At 48.2% G+C, this 23,450-nt stretch overlaps 1 pseudogene; it reads left to right on the plus strand.

The window, feature by feature from the left end:
- LOC114700318 overlaps nt 1-23,450 on the plus strand; it is a 120,013-nt pseudogene that overhangs the window by 47,610 nt on the left and 48,953 nt on the right.

A 23,450-nucleotide genomic window follows, 5' to 3' on the forward strand; every position in this document is an offset into this window, starting at 1 on the left:
CCTCGTTTGGGTGGGTGGTTGTGGTTTGGGTGTGTAAAAGACTTCTCACGGTTTCCCTCGTTTGGGTGGGTGGTTGTGGTTTGGGTGTGTAAAAAGACTTCTCACGGTTTCCCTCGTTTGGGTGGGTGGTTGTGGTTTGGGTGTGTAAAAGACTTCTCAAGGTTTCCTCCCAAATGAGCCTTTCACTGTTACTGTCACCTCTCGTCTCTTGTGCCGTCTTAGAGCTACTCGGTTTCTTTTTTTTTTTTTTTTTTAAAGATTTATTTATTATGTATACAGGATATATGACTGCAGGCCAGAAGAGGACACCAGATCTCACTACAGATGGATGTGAGCCACCATGTGGTTGCTGGGAATTGAACTCAGGACCTCTGGAAGAGTAGCCAGTGTTCTTAACCTCTGAGCCATCTCTCCAGCCCTACTTGGTTTCTTTTGGCTAGTGTTTATGGCCTGTATCTTTATTTCATTCTTTTCCTTTCAAACTTCCTACATCTCTGTATTAAGGTTTGCTTTTTTGTAAGCAGGATGCAATTGGTTTTTATTTTTATCCTCCAACAATCTGTGTGTTTTAATGGGAGCACTTAGCCATTTACATTTAATGTAATTGCTGATATATTTGCATTTAAACCTGCAATCTTATTATCTGTTTTTTATTTGCTTTGCCTGTTTCATATCCCTCTTTCTTCCCTCTCTTGCCTTCTTTTGAGCCAATTGCCTTGTATTATTCCTCTTTCCCCTCTCTATTAGATTGTTAGTTATACATTCTTTTATTCTTTTACTCATTACTAGAGATTACAATGTGCATTCTTGACTTATTAGCATCTACTTTAAATTAGCACATTTACTGCTTCTAATTCGGCAGAAAGACCTCCAGCTCTAAATGTTTGTTCCCTCCATTTTAAATGCTATTGGTATTAATTTTAACTCCTTGCAGGTTTTAAATCCATTAAGCATTGTTTTTGTTGTTTTATGCAGTCAGTAGTAAGTTTGAGGCATCTGCACTGTTGACCTTTCCACACCCTCCCCCTGCCTGTTTCCAGGTCACTCACTCTAGGACTGCCCTTCCCTTGAGTCTATCACAAGCCATGCTCAGCTTCCAGCCTGTAGTAGCTCTTCTCAGCATCATGAACACCTTGAGCAGGAGGCCTCTCAGGTGTGTTCGCCTCTGCCTGCCTGCTCCTGGCCCTGTACTATTTACTTCACAGTCCTTCCTCCCCATAGGGACATGCCTTCAAATCGATTCCTTTTGACAAACCAAGTTCTGTAATGCTCAGACCAGGTTTTCTAGTTTTGCTTCAGTGAGCGATGGTTACATTAATTAGTCTGCCATTCTAGGATGGTAACCCATTGTCTGTACTCTCTACAGCTTTGTTTCTCCTCTTACCCCCTTGTCTTTGGCCAAACCCATCCCACTGAGCTTGTGTCCATTAAACACACATTTAACATGGAGCACCATTCTCCTCGCTCCGTGTCATGGTGCCTGCTTCTCACTCCTGGCCTGTATTGCTCCAGTGTCTATCCGTAAGCTTTCTAAAACTCATGGAATCTCTTCACAGAGACCTCTTGTCTTCTGGAAGGTGGGTGAAAATTTGTCTCTGGTGCAGGAAGTTTACTGTCCCTTTTTTCAGCATCTAGGGAAGTGATATATAGGAGACACTTTTCCCAGATAAGCCACCAGCTGCAGAAATACAGTAACACCATCAGCGTGAGTCGAGTTAGAGGATGCTGACAGCCCTTTGGTTAGTGTTCCTGTCCAAACACCTGCAGCACAAGTACCATATGTCAAAGTCCAGAGTCTCGTAAAATTCCAGTCAGTCCTCATTAACAGCGAGTGATAAAAATTCATACTGTCTGGGTATGCTAGTACACACCTGCAACTTAGTACCTGAGAAATGGGGGCAAGAGTGTTCAAGGTCAGACCCAGCTACATAGTGAGTTTGAGACTAGCCTGGGCTACATGATATTCTGTCTCAAAAGAAGAAAAAAATCAGACTTAAGTAACAAAGGGAATTAATTGAAGGTTCACCATAGACACAAAAAGCCCACATCTGTGGGTGGGGTCTTAGGCCTGTGAGGTCCAGGTGCTCACACTGTTATCAGAAAGGCATTTCTTCTGAACTTAGGTATATTTCCTCAGATCAAGTGGTTGTCAAACTTGGACTTGCCTCAGAATGGTTGAGCCCAGCCCCCTACTATCTGACTCAGTGGATCTAAACACCTAAGCATTTGTTCCAAGAGTTCTTGGGTGCCTCTGAGGTTGCTGGTGAGGAAACTCACTGTGGGAACCACTTCTCATTCACAAGCAGGCAGGCATTTTATTGGTGGCCAGAGATAGCCAGGGACTCCAGGCTCCTTTTTCTCTGCTCTGCAAGCCTGAAGGGTTGGGGGAAGATGCTCCTTTCCTAATAATCACAGTGTGAGTTCAAGAGTCTGTGTTTCCTGGCCCAGGCTGCAGCCTCTGTGGACAGGGAGAAATGATCAGACCTACCCAGTCTGAGAAGCGTGCAGAAAGGGTGCTTCTCTGAACGACACCATGGGTGCTGTGAAGGTCCTGTGTGAGGACAGCAGAAGCAGCTGCATGCTCCTGCCACAGGGGAGCCAGCACACAGGCCATTGTGCTGAAGCAGCTGTGGCTGCGGCCCTGTGCTGGCAGAGATGACTTAAGGAAAGCAGGATTTAATTTGGCTCACGGTCTCAGAAGGTTTATTCCCTGGTCACTTGGGTTGTGTTTCCTGGTCTGTCCTAAGAAGAACATCATGGTGTCCAGAGTGTGCCAGGGAACAACTTCTTCATGGTAGACAGGCAGTAGAGGAAAATGGAATACAGGAAGAGGCCAGTGCAAAGTCTAGGCCCCAGGGATGTGTCTCTAAGAATCTACCCATTCACCTAGGCCCTACCCCTAATGCCTTCATATTTCCATCAAGAAATAATCTGTTCATTGGTTTAGAACTCTAAAGGTCTAGACTTGCTGGGAAACACCTCACAGACACGTAGAGGCGTATTTCACTAATCTTCCCAGACAGTTCTTAAGCTAATCAAGGTGACGATTAAGATTAATCATCATATGCTTACACAAGAAAATGCATGTCACTGGGTCTATCTGGTAAAACTCAGATCACCAGCTGTTCCTGGTATTTTGGTTCTTAGAGCAGTGTATTAATAAGGGTTCTCTAGAGCACTGGTTCTCAACCTGTGGATCACAATGCCTTGGGGTCACATGACCCTTTCACAGGGCTTATATATCAGATAAATCAGATATTTACATTAAAATTCATAACAGTAACAAAATGTAGTGGTCTGAATAGGGAATGTCCTGTTGGTCACATTTGTAGAATGATTGGTCTGCAACTGGTGGTACTGTTTTGAGAGGTTCTGGAAACTGGCGAGCAGGACCCAGCTGAAGGAAGTAGGTCTCTGGGGACATGCCTAGACAGAAACCTTGCCATGGCCCTTTCCTCCTCCCTGCTCCTCACCTGCCATGAGGTTGACAGCTTCCTTCTCCCTGTCCTGCCTCCAGGGTGCTCTCTCTGCCTTCTGCGGGCCTGGAATCTGCAGGCGGAGGGCAGTGGGTAGAAGCGCCGAGGTCTTTCCTCTTGTTTCCATAAAGTATCCATTTGATTATGACAATGAGGGAGTGGACTAGTCCAGCATCTCTCTGCAGTTCTTTAAAAGAAACAGTGGAACTCCCATAGCATGTAGCCACCCATGTTTCACTGTTGCAGATCTCACTGTGGGTTGCTGGTTTGTGATCAGAACAATGGGTGCTTACTGATCTCACATTTCATCTTTGCCACTGCAGTGGGTTCCTGGGTGACCCTCTAAGACCCTGGAATGGAGTCAGAGGCAGTTTTGCTGGGGTTCTGAATTAGAGCTTGTTGAGGCGCAGCTGGGAGAGAGGCGGGTCACCTTGTGGTAGGTTCTTTGTGATGTGTTGGATTCATGGCTAATCTCCTGGACAACACACCTTTAGTTTTTAGCCAAGAGAAGAAAGCCAAGCAGCAGGGAAGCAAAGGGAATGGAGTTACTGGAAGAGGGATGGTTCTCCATCCAAAAAGAGCAGTTTGGGATAAATTAAAATGTGCAATTTGGCTTTTGCTAGTGGCTCAGATTTACAGAGTGAATAAATCCACTATTCCCTGGACCCGGTGTGAGAATAAATTCACCATCGTGTGACATTCAGGCCAGTGCTGGTGCAAGTGAGAGATGAGGGCGTCAAAAAGAGTTAAAAGGTGGTTGCGGTGGGAGGGAGCACACAGAAAGGTGGTGGCCGTCAGCAGTGTGACTTGGAGGACTCCGTATCCGGGGAAGGCAGCAGCGGAACAGCACGGGTGGTAGAACGCAGAGCCAACTATTCCTAATGGTGACAACTTCATACCCACCTTCTTAGCATAAGACTGCTAGCAGGGCACCAACAGCACCCATGATCGCGCTATGGGAGAGTGTGCCAAAGCCGTCACGCGGACAGAACTGGCCCCTTTCCCACAAAGTCAAGCATTGTGCTGGGTGGTATAGCCTACTGTGCCCTTGTCCTGGAGGCCATGCTGTGGACTTCCCAGCTGTCTCTGGGCCACTGTTCCAGTGCAGGCCCAGAACTCGGAGTCCAATGTCTACAAACTAGCAGTCAAAAGCCAAGGGTCACCATGCAGCTCTTTGGGCACTGATTTTTGAGGGTTGTGGGCAGGGGAGAGGTGGGTATAGTTAAGGACTGTCAGTGTTTTGGAGTCTGCTGTCCTGGCCAGCCTCCTGTCAACTGGACATTTTCTGATGCTCTTTGAGCTCTGTACATGGTCCTAGCTCCTTATGCACAAGACCATCTGGAGGGTCTGCAGCAGGTGTGGGCTTTTCAGCTGCACTTTCCTAGTTAGAGATTGTATGCCATTCATAAACACTGAGATTTACAGGGTTTGAGACTGAGTTTTCCCCACCATTCATTGACAGAAGTTAGAATGCCAGATTCAGACATGCAGCAGTAAACAAGATAGGGATGGCCTCAAAGAGTAGCTAAGGCCCATGGAACCCAGCTGCAAGCTCCCTAGACTTCTATCGACCCTCTTTAACCTTGCTGCCCATTCCAGCCCCCTGATCATTCTTCAGCATGCCAAGCTCTGCCTTCCTTAGGGCCTTAGCACCTGCCACTCCTTGGTCTGCAGCAGCCTCCTGGTGTTGGTAGTCATGGACTTGTTGCCTCCAGCCTCCTCTCTCAGATGTCCTCTTCCCTGACTTCATCTTGAGTGATAGATATGTCCGCTTCCATCATGTCCAGCCTTTTCCTCTGTGCCTACTCCATATCTGTCCCAGCCCTGTGACTGTAAGGCCAGGGAAGGCTGTCCCACCTGCTGCATTCCTTGCACCCAGAGCAGTGTCTCCCTCAACTAGGAAAGGCCACAGTATGGTGCAGGTCAGGAGCCTGCCACTCTGCACCCCTCACCAGGCTGGGAGTCCATTCCTGCCTCAGCCACCCCAGAATCAGAGTGAGTTTGTGGTTAGGATCTCCAGCAGAGAAGTCCAACCACTGCCTCCAGCTTCCTCCTTCCTTGTTTCCTGGCTCATGGCCGTTTTAGGTACACAAGCCCTTCTGTACCAAGTGTGGTCCTCACCACCCTCTTACCCACCTGGATTCCCATAACATTAAGGATTCCACATTCTAGCCATATATATGTATATGTACAGGTACATGTATGTATGTATGTATGTATGTATGTATGTATGTATATGTATATATAATTTATCTCCATGAGGAGCACAGTCCCTGTGGAGAATGCTGACTGGCATTAAGAAGCACACCTATTCCAGGCACGTGACTTGGCAGGCAGCATCATTGCCAGTGCCTGCCTCAGTTCCCAGGCATTTGCAGTGACTCTGACAAATACCTGAAAGGAACATTTGAGAAGCAGGGAGGCTTTTTGTCCACATCTTCAAAGGTTTCAGTTCCTGGTCTCTTGGCTTCACTGGATGGCCCCTCTTTAAGGTTTGACAGCATGGCAGAAAGGGTGGAGTGGAGCAGAGCTGCTGACCTCATGGTGACCAGGGTCCAGGCACAGTAGCAGATACATGTAATCCTCTGGGAGGCTGAGGAGTGTGACAAGTTCTGGCCAGCTTGGGTTATATGGTGAGACTTGTCTCAACAAACAAATCAAGGTAGGGCTCAAAGATGAGATACACCTTTCAAAGGCTCTCCCTAGCAACCTACTTCTCCACCTTCCTCAGTGGCACTTCCCGAGAGTCCATTCAGATTTTTCATAGAGGGCTGGCAAGACGGCTCAGCAGGTGAGGGAGCCTGCTGCCAACACTGAGTACCTGAATTCAATCCCCAGGCCCCATATGGTGGAAGGAGAGAACCAAATTGTCCTCTACAGTGGACATCATCTCTACAGTGCACCCCCCCACACACACACACGTATGCCCACACATACATAAGTCATTCAGTCACTATGTAAATAATTAAAATAAAGAAAAATGTAAAATAAAATCTGTTGGACTATGTTAATGATCTGACCCTCATGAACACTCACTCTCTGGGTGCTTCTCAGTGCAGTCCCATCCACAGTCAAGGTCAGTAGCACACTGGCTATCCTGGAAACCAGCCCAGGGAGCTGCATGTCTGGGGACCTGGGAACACAGGGCCACTGAGGAGGGCAGGTATCGTTGTATTCACCATGCAGTAATTGAACAGTATATAGCTGATCTAGGGTGTAATGCATGATGGTCACCTTGGGGTAGTGAGGATTGCCGTCTCCTCAGACATCACCATTTCTGTGGCAGGAACCTTTAAGTTCTCCTCAAGCTCTGGAAATGTCTGGTTAACTGCTGTGGACTGAATCACCCACTGTGCCATGAAACGTTAGAGCCAGTCCCCAGATCTTACTGTACCTCATCCTCATTACCCAGCCTCTTTGTATCTTCCCTGTATTCTCTTGTCCCCTGGCAACCGCTAGGGACCTTTCTCCTCAATTCCGTGTTGCTGTGTGGTTTTGTCCCTGCTAGCGAATGAGAATGTGATACTTCTTGCTGTGCCTGGCTTATGTCACTTAACAGAGCACCCTCCAGTTCCATCCACGGTCCTGCAAATGACAGGAGCCAACCTCGTTACCACAGAGTGCTCCTCCACTGTATGTGTACGGCATATACAAAAGATTAGTCGGCCACAAACACCTCGGTTGACTTAACTTTCTCCAATTGTACTGCAGTAAACATGGATAGTTGGGTAATTAATATTCTCTCTCTCTCTCTCTCTCTCTCTCTCTCTCTCTCTCTCTCTCTCTCTCTCTCACACACACACACACACACACACACACACACAGCCATTCTAACTGAGGTCCATAGCTTTTGATCTGCATTTGCTTAGTGTTTAGGTGTGGTTGATCGTTTGTTATATACTTGTTAGCCCTTTGACGAGTCTTTTTAAAAATAGATTTTGATGTTCTCTTTTTTTTTCCCTGAGGTTGTCTTTTATTACTTTTAATTCTGTGTGAGTATGTGTACATGAGTTCAGGTGCCCATAGAGGCTCTGGCCTGAAGCTAAAGTTACAGGTGGTTGAGAGCCACCTGATACCGTGGCTGGGAATTGAGTGATGTCCCCAGGATGAGCAGTACGTGTTTTTAATCACTGTCATTTTCCAGCCCTGTCGATTCTTTTAGAAGCATTTATTCAGGTCTTCAGCCACTTGTTTTGTTGTGGGGGTGGTTTTTGTTTAGTTGTGTGAGACCAGGCACCCTAACACTTTGGCTCCTAGGCTTAAACAATCCTCCACCTCAGCCTTCTAAACTGTGTACCTCCACACCTAGTTTATGTCCATTTAAAAAATATATATATTTTTATTTATGTGTGTCTGTCAGTGTCTGCCTGTCTGTTTGTCTGTCTGTGCATGTGTTCCTGTGTCCATAGAGGCCAGAAGAAGGTGCGAAGGTGTCATTTCTCTTGGAGCTTGAGTTACAGATGGTTTTGAGGTACCTAGTATGGTTACTGGGAACTGAACTCGGATCCTCTGGAAGAGCAGCAGTCACTCTTAACCAGTGAACCATCTCTCCAGTCCCAAGTCCTAATTTTTCAGCATTTTAATCAGCATTTTACTTATTTTTTGTATGTGTGTGTATATGCATGTGGGTGCATGATTTTGTGTGTGCACATTGCACATGTGTATGCATGCTTGTGGAAGCCAGGGTACAGCCTTGGGTGTCATATTATCCTCATGTCCTGTTTTGAGTCAGGGTCTCTCATTGGCCTTCATCTCCCAAGCAGGGTAGGCCGGCTGGCCAGCAAGCCCCAGGGATCCACAAGTCTCTACCCCCGAGCGCTGGGTTTGCAATCTGGTACCACCTAGTCATTTTTTCATGTGGACTCCAGGAATGGAACTTGGGTCCTTGTGCTTTTACATGACAAGCATTTAGCTGATTGAGCCATGAATTTAAAGGAATTTTTTTTGTTTGCTTGTTTTTGTTGTTGTTGTTTTGGTTTGGTTGTTTGTTTGTTTGTTTTGGTGACGGGAATGATATTGACTCTGAAGGTTGCTTTGGTCAGTATGGATGTTTTACCAATAAGAGTTCTTCCAGCCGTGAGCATCTAGTGCCACCCTCACGCTCATTCAGATACAGTGTTCTGATGAGAGCATGGCAGGAGAATTGAGGGCCCAAGCAAGAAGCTAATCAGCATCGCCCAGTGTCTGCAAAGGGCAGGAGTGTAGAACGGCACTTTTCCTCGGCAAGTTTGTACCCAGTCACAGCTGCCCTGGTGTCCATGAGGGGCTGCTTTCTGTCTCCTTTGCCAGTCATCAAAACAGTGACTGGCACAGCCTTTGTTATCTAGAGGTGCTTATAGTATGTATAGGGTGTGGGGGTTATATACAAACATGGTGCCTTTTATGTGAGAAACTTGAGCATCCTGGGATCTTGGTACCTGTGGTCTTCAGGAATCAATCCCCTATAGATCAGGGAGACTGAGGAATGACTCTCTTTGTTTATTCCTTAAACTCTTGGTAATAAGTTATAGAGAGCGTTCCCTTTGCACTCAACACTGCAGCATGGCTTTCCTAAGCACAAGCATGTTAGTTGTATAATACCACCGTCCACTCATAAACTTTGGAGTATTTAGCACTAGTATAAAACTGTTATCTAAGCCACAGGCTATAATCAGATTTCTTTCCTCGCCACAATAACAGCTTTCCCTATTTCTTTGTGTATACGTACATATATGCATGCCCATGCAGGTGCATGTGGTGGCCAGAGGTTAGCATTGGGTATCTTCCTCCATAGCATTGCTACCTTAGTTTTTGAAGCAGGGTCTCTCACTAAACCTGGAACTCACCATTTCAGCTAGACTGGCAAGCCAGCATGCCTATTAGAATCCTTTTGTTTCCATCCTAGAATTGGGGTAGATCTTACATGACTTTGCCAGCTTTTTACATGGCTGGGATATGAACTCAAGTGTTTCAGGTGTGTGTGTGTGTGTGTGTGTGTGTGTGTGTGTGTGTGTGTGTGCGCGTGCGCGCGCGCGCACATGAGTGTTTTACTGGCCCCAGTCCTGAGGTGTCCATTGCAGCTGCTTATTGTGCCTGCCTGGGTACTTTTAATCTGGAACAGTTTCTCCAGGCTTTCATCATCCCTCAAGACCTTGACATGTTTAAGGGGCTGGCCAGTTCTTTTACAGAGTGTCCCTCAATAAAAGCTATTGAATTTCGAGCTGTTTTTCTGAGAACACAAGCTGAAGAACATCTCTGCTTTCTTTCTACAGGACCTGGCAGCCGGAGAGACAGACCCTTGTCAGCAACCCGAAAGCACATGCAGCCGAGGATCGAGAGGAAGATGCCTCGGCTGTGCTGAAAGCCATCCAAGTGGAAAATGCAGCTCTGCAAACAGGTGTTTCTTGGCAAGAGCCTGAGCTAGCCAGCCCTCCACAGCAGGTACGAGCACCTGTGTGTGTGTGGGGGGGGCGGCTAAGGAGGGCTGGGGCACACAAGGCCAGGCAAGGTTGGAGCAGCAGCCCTCTCTGACCACAGACTGCATTTCACCTATTTATGGACCGCTGCTCTCTACCTGTCCAGGGTCCCACTTCAGCCACCATTTTGCAGCTTCTGGGTTATTTCTGACAGCCAAGCACTAACCTGTGAATCATTGATCATTTCCCTGCAAATTTGGGATGGCTTAGGCCTATGCTACAAGATGCCAGGCCAGTGTGGTGGCTGAATAGGCAGTAAGCTGTGGCTCTCCTGAAGCTGGTCCCAGAACATGAGCCACAGGGTCCCTGTTGTTCCCCTGGCCTACTTTCCTTGCTTGTGTAACTGTTCAGACCTCAGGAACAACTTAGAAGGTCAATGGTGGGGTGGAGCAGAGGCCTTGGAAGCTGCAGCCTTACATACTTCTCAGTATTCACAGTCTTGGCTCTGCTGCTGAGACCCTTAGCCTGTCCCACTTGAGGCTCATGGTGACCCCACAATAGGCAGGGTCCTCTGCTGGATTATAGATGTGGTCAACTGGGCTACATCTTTGTAAGGTCAGCCTGGCTGCCAGCTCACATTCTTGTCCATGCTGCTCTGTGCTCTCCGTCTGGAAGTGGTTCTTCTGGTTGGTGAGAAGAACCTTTGGCATATCTTCCCAGAGGTTGCCTTTTGCCCAGTCTGTCGGGGAAGTGTGGAAAGGGCCCTGCTTCTCTGCCTTTCTTTTTATGAGAGGAATGCAAGTAAATGGCTTCATCCCTACATATATCATCTGATGTGGTCTTTGCAGGATACCGAGGAACCACTAGCAAAATCATGGCCCAGTCTGCTGAAGGCCAAGGAGGACAACCCAGAGGTCAGTGTGAGGCTGAGCTCAACCAAGTTGGACATGCATATAACACCCTCACCTCGCAAACACACAGCCTTGATGGTCCCCAGCCATTTCCCTTCCACGGTCCAGGAGCTCCTCTCTGCAACCTGAGCACTGGCCTTCTACCCATTTCACAACTGTGCAAGTTGGAACTTGAGTGGCTTGGCCAAATTTGCAAATTGAAGCTGGAGCCCAGCCAGGCCTGGTGACCCCACTTCCTCCTTCCATTTCTGTTTCTCAATGAGATAACACCAAAGTAGATCTTAGTGTTGAGAATAAATAAGTTCTGTCTATCTGTCCAGGCCAGTCAGGCATCTCATAAAGGATGTGAATTAACAAAGCACCCAGGAAATGTCTTCATCACATTCAGGTGCTCCAGTGTTCTGGATACAGAGGTGGCCCAGATAGTCTACCTATGACTGCAAGGAGCTTGTAGGTACATCAGTGGAGCAATAGACAGATGGGGACAGAGTGCCCAGGAATGAGCCATGCTTGCTCTGACAAGTGGAAGGTGAGCCGGCAACAGCTGGAGGTGGCCATGAGCTAGCTACGTTAAGGACCAGAAAGAAGCCCAGTGTTGTGTGTGGGGTGGGTGACATGCAAAAGGGTGCCAGCACCCAGAGTCCCCAATTGAGTTTCTTTCTTTCTTTCCTAATTGCCTGTGCCCTACTAGATAGGCCATCTTGGCACTAGCCAGTCAGCATTTTCTGACTGCCTTGGGATCCAGGGTTCCTGAGTAGCCTGACCCCTGACCCTCACAAGGTTCTAACTACGACAGTCACCTGTAGACAGACATCCCATCCATTCCATCTAAAATGGAACAGATCATCTCAGGTGAGTGTGTTTGGGGTCCAGTCCTCTTAGGAGAGCCCAGGTGAGTTGAGTGATGAGTAGTGAGGTGACATTTGTTCAGTAGCTCATGGAAGGGTTATTTCCCAGAGCCTCCCTGGTCAGAAGGATCTGAGAATACATACAGGATTCTAAGCTGACCCTCCCAGGCTGGCGCTGTCATCTTTGTGCCCCCATAGCTACGTGGTGGGACCAGGCACCTGAAAAGCCGTGCCTTTGACTGCTGTCCTGTGAGGTGTCGGGCTGCAGGCTTCCACTGGATATCTGTCTAACCAGCTTTCCTGCCCTCTGCCCTCAGCTGCTTGCCGTCACTCCAGTGACCACCAATCCTGAGCTGTTCGGGGCAGCAGGGGAGCCAACGGCAGCAGCCAAGCCATGGACAGAATGGGCCCTTTGGGAAGCAGGTACTCTCCAAGCAGATGCAGAACCCAACCCAGAAGGCCCACAGCGGTGCAGGCCTCGAGGGTCTCACCAACCTTGGGTTTTCTTGTTGCAGTAGTCATTTTTGCTTAGCTTTGACTACAGTACCTAGCAGAAACAACCAAGAGCTTAAGGGGTGCACAGTTCCGGAAGTGTCAGTTCGTCGTGGTTGGGAGGTTGTGGCAGGGGAGAGAAGTTCCTGTCATAACAGCCAAGACAGAGACAGTTACAGGAAGGAGGCAGGCAAGATAACAACTTCAAGGACATTCCCCAGTGACCCCACCTCTCACTCTTTACCACCTTCCAGAATGCCATGATATCAGAAATTCCTCAGTGGGTAAAACTATCTATCGGTCAGAGCCCTTGTGATCAAATCCTGTCTAGCATGCCACAAGTCAGAAGCCTTGAGGTGTGCCTCTCTGTTTCTCAGATGTTCGCAATCCTGTCCAGTGACGATGGAGACCTGCTGTCCCGCCTATGTTTATTCAGAGTGTCTTGACTAGCACTTTAGAGTTGTACCCTCCCCTCATCCCCCAGAGCACAGCATGAGCACCCTCTCCTCACCCCCAGAGCACAGCACTGAGCACCCTCCCCTCACCCCAGTCTCAGAAGCAAGCACTGAGCACCTCCCCTCAACACCGCCCAGCCCACAGCACCACCACTCCCTCATCCCCCAAGAGCACAAGCACTGAGCACCCTCCCCTCACCCCCCAGCCCAGAGCACAGCACTGAAGCACCCTTCCTCCACCCCCCCAGCCCAGAGCACAGCACTGAGCACCCTCCCCTCACCCCAGCCCAGAGCACAGCACTGAGCACCCTCCCCTCACCCCCCCAGAGCACAGCACTGAGCCACCCTCCCTTCACCCCCCCAGTCTCAGAGCACAGCACTGAGCACCCTCCCCTCACCCCCCAGAGCACAGCACTGAGCACCCTCCCCTCACCCCCAGTCCAGAGCACAGCACTGAGCACCCTCCCCTCACCCCCAGAGCACAGCACTGAGCACTCCCCTCACCCCCAGAGCACAGCACTGAGCACCTCCCTCACCCCAGCCAGAGCACAGCACTGAGCACCCTCCCCTCACCCCCAGCCCAGAGCACAGCACTGATATGTTTCTTTCATGCAATGGCTCCTGGTTGTTCATTTTTTTCTGCACCTAAACTGGCTTAATCTGCCTCAGGTTTTCACCGGAGCACCCCACATAGCTTAGGAGAGAGCCTGTCCCCAAACTGACTCGTCACAAAGTGCCTCAAAGCATCAGCCCCTGAGACTCCTTTCTTTGTTGAAGTATGTTCAGTGCAGCATTCTGTCCCTTAGCATGTTAGCATAGGCCCTGAACATTGGCAAGTGCTACTAGCAAAATAGACTCACTTCTGATCTTCAGGGAAAATTGATCCCCAAAAGAAACACACCGTTGTAGCCTACAATGCACAACATGACTTTGGCACATAGGCCATACTCCCAGGCCATTATGCAGGACTGTGCATTGTTGCAGACTGTACAAAGTACCTGGCTGAGGAGCAGGAAGGGACTGGCAGTGAAGCCTGAATGTTGGTCACTAAGTGCATGACCTGCGGTGTCATCAGCCAGGAAGTGGGCAAGGCTATTGAAACTGTTGCACAGAGTGGGGGGGGGGTGCCAGCCAAGCCATGTGCCCTCCAAGTCTGAGTCCATCCCCAGGGAGCTCCTGTTCGTAGTGTGTTGAAAGACTGGATGGCTCAAGGCACAGCTCTCCATTCCTGCATATTTGCAAGACCCCAGATGGAAGCGGCTCCACTTTCACTGCAGCCATAAATCAGAGCTTCCCTCGGTTTCCAGCCGCAGGGCTGGTTTTGCATCTCCAGCTCTTGCAGCAGGCAGCACTATGCCAGAGCCACCTTCTTCATGCCTGGATCCTCTGCTTTGGGCTCTGCCACATGTGGGTGCACGCCAGCTATAGCAAAGGGTGGGTCTCTAAGCCTGGGGTTGGCAATTTCTTTAAAGGGCCTGCTGGGAATCCTGCGGGCTTGGCAGTTGGAGGTTTTGTTATTTGTTGTTGGTTTAACAATGCTTAAAACACAATAAAGCCACTCTTAGCTGCCAGGTTATATAAAACAGGCCGTGGCTTGGCAGCTCTTAGTAAGGCTGACTCCTTGCCCTGTCTGTGAGCAAGTTCTTAGTCAGCTGGAGAGGTCAGCTGGCTTCTCCACCTGGGCTCTGATTTCATTACTAATTGTCCAGCTGTTTACAAAAGGAGAGGAACCTGTATATGCCCTTGAGCTCTTGTGCAAGGTGCATCAAGCTTCTCAAGTGGATGCTAAAGGCTCTGTGGTCCCTTTCATGGGGTTGTTCTCTTGTGTGTATTGTTTGTTATTGCCTCTTTGCTAAAAAAATCCCATTTCAGACAACAACATAAGTTTCTGGGAGTCCTGCAGACCATGGAAAGTGACACTAGCCATCTCAGCCAGGTGGTTGTGCCAACAGAGAAGCCAGTACTGGACCAGAGGTGAAGAGCCTATACTCATGGAGACAGTCCCTACCAATGTCACCCTGAAGGCTGAGGAGAAGGCCCTTGGAGCACTCATTCTGGTTGGTGGGGATGACTCTGATGACGATCATCTGCAACATCTCTCTGCCGAGTCATACGCACGATGGAGCAATAGAGGCAAAAGAAGAAAGGTGTAGGCCAGAAGTTCCTGAAAAGAAACAGAAATAGCCCATAGCCGCAGGAAAATATCCAGAGTGGCCCACAGTTAAGAACTGAAAATTAAGTTGGTGGATGTGGTGACAACGTCTGTAATTGGTAGGCTGAGAAGGAGGATTTTGAGTTAGAGGCCACTTGGACTATATACAAAAACCAGAAGGAGAGAAACAAAAACATAAAATGTTAGGACTGGAAATAAGCTTTGAAGGTGAAGGTGCTTGTTGTCAAGCCTGGTGAACAAGTTTGATGCCAGAACCACACGATAGGAGGGGAGACCTGACTCCTGAAAGCTGACCGTCTTGACTCCACCTGAGCTCACACATGCAGCGCGCACGCACACACACACACACACACACACCACACACACACACACACACACACATCCATACAGTGAATAAGTAAATGTAAAAATGTAGTCATATAAAGTTAGCTGCAGATAACTGGTAGGCATCTCCCAATGCAGTGTGGCTGGAGTGGCTGGGAGCAAGATAGCAGGCTGTCACATGGAGCCAGTCGTCCGGATTCATGAGCACACAGGATGGTGAAGTGCCACTCAATGCCTGGCACAGGATAGGAGGAACCCATAAATAACCTGTTTCAAAGTCCATCTTTGAGAAATACCAAAGCTCCTGGCCCACCCCCATCCCCAGAATGGAACAGCTGCCTCTTGAGCTGGGAAGATTCACAATGTGTTGTAACTTGGGCACATTAGTAAGAACCCATATGGATTAAATTGCTGTATAGGAGACAGAAAATCCAGGGCAGTGTGACTTTCACAACAAAGAGAAACAAATTATAGGCACTTGGCACTGAAAACACTGAGGGTGCCTGGTGGCCACTACACCTGCAGCTCACTAAATCTCTCACTCCTGGTCTCCATGGAGTCATTTGCACCCGAGCCTCATCCCAGTGCTGGCCCCACCCCTGCTCCTTCTTGGAAGCCTCCAGCACTGCCTGTGAGAAGAGCTTGTCTGCACTGGCCTGGAGTATGGTCAACAAATCCCTCCTTCCTGGTGGCCAGAGGACAGCACACACTGATTGCTTAGGAAAGGGCCAGTCCCACTGTACATGACCTTATGACAGAGGAAGAATAAGTGATAGGTGGCTAAGCTCGAAGAAACCAAGTGGTCTGTGAGAGGGGCAGTGAGCGCAGGGACCAGTGCCTTCCTAGTCAGTAACTCCCTCAGCCTGTGTCCAGCTGGGATACTGACACATGGAGACACTTCTCAGTTCAGACTCCAGCCTCTGCATTTGGAATCTCCATTCAGGAATTGTGTGTTTCAGATTGCATTGGGCAGGAGATCCCCAGTCCTTTGCAGCAGTTTTCCTCCCATCTAGTTCCCTCCCTCCCTCCAGCAACAAACTCACTTGTCCCAGCATGCATCAGCTCAGGAGCCTGCCAACCTCAGAATCAGGCAGGCCAGTCCTACAAGCCTGGACTCAGGCCAGGCAGTCAAGACCTGGCTAGGCTACATGCTAGAGAAGGATGAGGAAACTGCATTCTTACAGTTCAACCAATCCAAGCTGGTGCTGTGTTCCTGCCAGGAGCCCCAAGCTGACCTGTCCTCACACCAAACCACCCCATCTCCATTCCCATTCTCATCGTGTGCAATCAGCTGTCCAAACCATGCTGGAGCACTCGCACGTCTCACTGGCTATTAATTAAAAAAATAAGTGGGGAACAGTTGCTGTTCATTTACACGGCTTCCTGCTCACAGAACCGTTGCAGATACTGATGCTAATTAACAGAGGCACGTGCACACAGGGAAATGCACCATTTCGTGAGTGCTGATCCGTGGTGACCAGCATGCAGTTGGGCCCTGAGGGCCTCTAGGAAGCCATGGCACAGGTTGCTGTTTATTGATGGCATTCACACACGCTCCCAGACCAGACAGCCTCCTAGGAAGGAGGGAGGCTGAAATCAGGGAAGGAGACCAGGGAACCGAGCCTATTTCACCCTGATCAATGTGGGAGTGGGAGGATGTTGGTGTGTGTGTGTGTGGGGGGGGGTGTCTTGCTTAACCTCCAGACTAGGATGGTGGCATCCTGCTTCCCCGCCAGGCTGGGAATGTCAAATGACTGACCAAGACAGGGAGACTTTGGTCCATGCCGTCAGACTACACGCGGTGCATACGCTGCAGCTTAAACAGCAGACTGGTCTTTTTCATAGCTGCAAAGACGGCGGTCCAAGGTCAAGGTGCAGCTAGTGAATTTCTCCTACCTTGCAAGTGCTGGCTTCCTCACTGGTCTTTTTCTCTGTGTGTCCTGGTGTTAGTCCCTGTGGCTCCAGACTTCCTCCTTTTCTAAGGCCTCCAGGCAGATGAGAAAGTGCCCTCCCAGCGCCTCCTTTGATTTAATCACCTCTAAAGGCTCTGACTGCAAATGGTCACATCCTGGGACAATGGGTTTGGACTCCAGCACAGCCCAGGCCACCTGCCGACTTCAGATGTTACAGCATCTCCTGAGCCACACCCAACCCAATCCTGCGTTTTAGTTATGACTTTAAGGTTTGATGTTTTATTTATTACTAATATTATTAGTTTGTGCGTGTGCGTGTGCATGTGTGTGTTTGTGTGTGCGTGTGTGTATAGGTTAGAAAACAACTTAGAGCGTCAGTTCTCCCTTTCCACCATGGTTCTGAGGGGCAGACTCGGGTTGTCAAATTTGGCAGCAAATACCTTTACCCATTGAACCATCTTTCCAGTCCACTCCCGATGTTTTACATACCTTACAAACAGGAGTCTTGCCAGCCTCGTAATAGCCACAATGGACAGGTGCTGTGAGGTACCATGGGGCTGAATGCTGTATGAAGGCCCTGGGGGCACAGAACAATGCAGTACTAAGTTCAGGCTTGCTGCCCTGTGGTATTTTTTCTTAGGAAAAGTGGAGAGCGAGAGCAGATGAGATTGAAGATGCCATCTATGTGACCATGGAAATCCTGTCTAACTGGGGCAATGCATCATGGTGGGTCTCACGGAAGTCCAGTTCTTTGACCTGAACAATATAAAGCTGTAGTCTCACCTCACGATGTGGACATCCGGAACGCAGTGTTGCCAGGAGAGCTGGGCTGCCTTGTCAACAGGGACTTAGTGGTAAGTGAAGGGGCCTGGGTTTGCTGTGTGTTCTCTTCCACAATGAGGATGCAGTCTCGGGTTGGGGAAGCATTCTCTGTAGCTAAGTGAGGAGAAGCCCATGGGTGTCTCTCCCTGAGGTCTTGCCTGCTGTGACCACTAAACACAGACCACCAGTGGTCACAGGGGCCAGTGCCTTCATTTATTTTGTAGATGAAAAAACTAAAACTAAGGCTTGGAGATGGGCAGGCACATGGCCAAGGCCACACATAGGAAAGTGGTGAGACCAAGTTCATGAGCTGCAGCCTGGCCCACACACTGTGCCCACACCTCCTCAGGGTGCTGCTTCTTGAGGCCATGGGTCCATACCCAACAGACATTGAATATTTTTTCTTTTAGATAGTTAATAGAGGTTAGTTTCATAAGCAATTATATTTTCCCCTGTTACCATCTTTTTGCTGTTTTTTATGGTTTTTGAGACAGGCTCTTACTGCATTGCCTGGGACATTGTCCTTGAACCTCACTACGAAGCCTAGAGTAACTGAACCAACAGTTCTCCTTCTGCTGTCCTGGTTCTGGTGTTAGAGGTACATGCCACCAAGCCTTGCTTCCTCCTGTCACATTCAAGTTAGCTGCACTGAGCAGAACAGCCAGCCACATGGCTTTTCCTGTGCCATGTCTGGCACCATTTCTGATTGCCTTGAAAGAGCCTGCAGAACTGAGATCAGAGGAGGGATGAGGCAGGTGTCCAGTGCTCTTCAGTGTCTCTTAAAGTCCTGTCACATACCTGGATGATGGACTCCACTGTGCTGGTTGGTTGGTTGTCAACTTGACATAAGCTTGGGTTATCTGGGAAAGAGGAGCCTCAGTTGAGAAAACGCCTCCATCATATTGGCCTGTGGGCACGTCTTGTGGGCATCTTCTTGATTAATGGTTACTGTCATCACCTTGGACAAGTAGTCCTAGGCTGTATAAGAAAGCAGGCTGAAGAGGCCATGAAGCACACTGGTAAGCAGCATTCTTCCATGGTCTCTGTTGAATTCTGCTTGAGTTCCTGCCCTGACTTTCCACAAAGATGGACTGTGATCAGGACTTGTAAGCCAAATACACCCTTTCTCCTCCAAGATAGGTTTGGTCAGTGTTATATCACAGCAACAGAAAACCTAACTAGGCCATCCACCCAAAATTAATGTTGTTCTTTAAAAGTACTGAAAATGAAAATATCGGAGCACCCCATGAGCAATAGAAAGCATCCCTGGGATCCCCAGGGATAGTTCTGATAGTAGCTGTGCCTCGCTCCACTTCCTGGGGCTGCTGAGCTGGCTAGTGGGTGACTTCATAGTTTTGGGTTTTTGGGAGCAGGGACTGAGTTGGGATACAGTTCAGCTGTGTCATCTGGGCTGCTGGATCTCGAGATCCTTCTGTGGGTGGGCTGGACCCCCTCATTTCTTCCATAGTCTTCCACGACTGGGTGACTAGAAAAGCCCTGTCTCATACACATCCAATGGCACTGGCTTGTACCAACCACAGCCTGATATTTTTGTCTCACTTGACCTTCATGTGAACCTTGCCAGAACTATCCTCATTTCATCAATGATAGGCCTCAAGGGTTTGAGGGACCTGAAGCTGGCAGGGTACCACTGACATCCGAGCAGAGAAGTACCTTTAAAAAGAGCAGATTTGAAGAAGTTGCTTCATTATAGGGAATTGGGGGTGTGTTGGTAGACTCTGGGGAAAAACTCCCTTCCTAGATCAGGAGTGGTGAGGATACTTGCCTGGGCTACATAGTGAGACCCTGTCTTAAACACCCAAATGGGCTGAGGAGATGGCTTAGGTGGTAAGTGCTTGCTATACAAGCATGAAGAACCTGGATTTAGATTCCCAGTACCTATGGCAAGGGCAGCGGGTAGGGTGGGGCCTGAGCACAGCAGCATTGTCCAACGCCAGCTCTAGGGAGGCAGATAAGTTTCCTTGGAGCGCACTGACTTGCCAGCCTGGCCAAATTAGTGAGCTCTAGGGTCAGCAAGACCCTGTCACAAAATATAAGGTGGACAGCAAGTAAGGAAGGGCATCTGATGTTGAACCTCTGGCCTACAGAGAGAGAGAGAGAGGGAGAGAGAAAGAGAGAGAGAGAGAGAGAGAGAGAGAGAGAGAGAGAGAGGAAGAGCAAGAAAAGCAGAAACAAAAAAGGAAAGAGCTATCCTTCCTTCTCTGTCCATCCTCTCTATTGCTGGCCCTTCGTTCTGTGCCCACCTCCCTCTTGTCCCTTCTATGTCCACTCTGTTCATCCCTGCCCCTTCTGTGTATACCCTTTCCATCCTGGTCCATGGTTTGTGATGTCTCCACATTACATATCCAGCCCTGTAGATTCTTGATCTTTTCTACCAAACTTCTCTCACCTTGCATCTTGTTCCTCAAGACTTCTTTGCTTAGCTACCCACACCCAGTGCTTACAGCCTTGAAATTAGGGATTCCCAAGTCAATAGTTATTTCCAGTAAATTTATTTTCCATTGTATCCATAAAAACTTGTTAAGAACTAGTATGCATACTTTTTTTTTTTTTTTTTGGTTTTTCGAGACAGGGTTTCTTTGTGTAGCTTTGCACCTTTCCTGGAACTGGCTTGGAGACCAGGCTGGCCTCGAACTCACAGAGATCCACCTGGCTCTGCCTCCCGAGTGCTGGATTAAAGGCGTGCGCCACCACCGCCCGGCTAGTGCATACTTTTATCCTGAGGCTACTCTCTCAGCTATTGCTTTCACGCTTACCCACGAATCTTGTGTCTCTGCTTCCCAGTGGATCTGACAGTGGACCTTTTTCATCTCCCCAGTCCTTCTCAGGTCCCAAATCCTGCAAAAGTGGGCTTCATTTCATATTTTCTCTTCCTGTTCTCCATTCTCTGTGAGTCAGGCTCTCTAGGGGAACAGAACCATGGAATGTATATTACAAAGGGATTTATGTATTAGATTAACTTACACAATGGGTCCAGGTGGAGGGAGCCCAGCAGAGGCTAAGGGCATTAAAGAGGCAAAGACCCCAGTAGCTGCTTAGTCCATGCAGCTGGATGCCCCAGTAGTCCCAGTTGGGTATTGAGGGCCTGAAGGATTCCTAGAGAGCCACAGGTCTCCCTTCAGCCATGTTGGAAGGCTGCAGGAGCTGTCTTCAGTGAAGATGAGGCAGCTTCAGAATAGACACTCAACAAGAGCAGTAGTCAGCTAATGGGAAGCAGGCAGGATGGCCTTCTCCTCAGATCTCATTATGTCTGCCCCCACTTCAGGAGGGGCTTTCCCTTAGCTAATCCTTCCTGGAAGTACCCTTACAGGAAAACAACAACAACAACAAATAACAGTTGCCTCTTGTCACCTGGGCAACTGGGTGGATAGGGCCCATAGTACCCTGTCTGCCCCCGACTCCTTTCTCTAGTAGTCTACCTCCATCATCTCCACATCTCTGGCATGCTGATCCAGATCACCTGTATTTAGATTTCACTCGAGTATCCCTTTCTCATCAAGGCTCCCTGCCCACAGTGTGGAGAGCCCTGTCCCTTCCTGCCCAGTCACTGTTGTCTTTGTTATCCTCCTCAGAGCATGTCTTACTAGAATAAATGCTCCTGTACCTGAGCTTATCAGCCTCCCCCACTTAACTGATTAGCGCTTGTCTGTCCTTGGTCACATCATATCTCTATACATAAAATCATGTGCTGCATAGTTTTAAAACTTTTTATTTGGAGACAATTATAGACCCACAGAAAGCTGTAAAAATGATACAGAAAAAAAAGACCATCAATAGAGAAAAAAGTCAATGGAACCAAAGTTGTTCTTTGAAAAGATCAACAAAATCAAGAACCTTTAGCTAGACTAATAAAAGGAAGAAGCAAAGATTTCAATGAATATAAAGGGAATGAAGGTGTGGTGGTATTTTGACAAAAAAAAGAGAGAGAGAGAAAATGTGGTGATATATTGTTTGTAATCTAGGAAATAAAGCTTGCCTGAAGATCAGAGGACAGAACAAGCCACTAGATTAAACGTAGAGGCCAGCCAGTAGTGGCACACACTTTAATCTTAGCACTCAGGCGCAGAGGCAGAGATCTGTCTGGATTTTTGTGAGTTCAAGGCCACACTGGCTACATGAAATTAATCCAGGCTAAAATAGAAACAGAGCCAAGCAGTGGTGGCACACATTTTTAACTTCAGCACTTGGGATCACACATCTTTAATGGATGAGACAGGAAGTGATATGGCTAAGCAGAGAAAGGAATATAAGGCCAGAGGAGACCAGAACTCTGGCTCTTGCAGTATGAGGAGGAGGTGGTGGCTGTGATTTGCTTTGCTTCTCTGATCTTCAGGCAAATTTTATTTGTTCAAAATATCACCACATGAATGGAGTATAACTACTGACCTTACAGAAATAAGGATTATAAGACTGTATGCCAACAAATAAGATAACCTACTTGTACTGTATAAAATGCCAAGGAGAGCAAATTATCAAAACTGACTCAAGACGAAATGAAAAATTTAAACAGACCAATCCCAAGAAAAGAAAGAAATTGAGCTGATTATCAAAACCCCACAAGGGAAGCCTGGGTGAGATGGTGCCACTGGTGAATCTGGCAGATATTTAAAGAATGAGCCTTTGACAGTCCCTTCAATCTTGTAAAACATAGAAGAGAAGGGAGCGGTCCCAATGGATTTTCTAAGGCCATCTTGCTGAAACAAAGCAAAACATTGTCACAGAAAAGTACACACCAGCACTCAACACGTACTTTTTGAAACCTCAAATGAAGGCCACAGTGGACTCAGTCATACCCTCTGGATGACCAGAACAAATGACAAGTACTGCTGAAAGCCAGTAGACCAGCCACTGTGGGAAAGAGCATAGCAATTCTCCAGAAAGTTCCACTCCTGGGTGTATAACCAAGAGATGTGCTCATCAGAAAAGCAAAAACAGCAACAACAACAAACAAACAAAAACAACAACAACAAAAACCAATGCAAACTCAACAGAAGATGGAAACAATCCAAAACACAGACTGATAGACAAGTAATGAAAAGATGATGTTAGACATACAATATACTGATACCCACCATGAAAAGGAATGAAGTGTTGGTACAGGCTACAAACATGCATGCATGGACCTTGAAAGCTAAGTATGAGAAGGCCACATAGTGAATGATTCCGTTTATGGGAAACACAGCCTAAGCAGATAAACAGACACAGGAACAGGCCAGGCATGGAGTGGGTGACCAGTGGGTGCAGGGCTCCTTCAGTGAGAAGTAAAATATGCTGGCAAAGATGGTGATGCTGTTGTAGCCTGTAAAATATGCTGGGAAATCATAGATTGCACACTTGAAAATGGTGAACTTTGTAGTATATGAGTTATATCTCAAAGCAAAAAGGACACACAGAGTTGCCATGTGTTATTGCTCAGTTTTCCCCAAAGATAACAGAATTGGCCACTGTACTCATAGACAGTCCTCCTATAGTGTGTGTGTGTGTGTGTGTGTGTGTGTGTGTGTTGTGTGTGTGTGTGCGGTTCTATACCATTTTGTCATGCGTGGCTTTATGGATTACGGCCCATGAAGACACAGCACAACTCTATCCCCAGGCCCATCCTAGCACCTGGAGCCACTTG

Source organism: Peromyscus leucopus, unplaced genomic scaffold, assembly GCF_004664715.2.
Source record: "Peromyscus leucopus breed LL Stock unplaced genomic scaffold, UCI_PerLeu_2.1 scaffold_471, whole genome shotgun sequence".
NCBI lineage: Eukaryota > Metazoa > Chordata > Mammalia > Rodentia > Cricetidae > Peromyscus > Peromyscus leucopus.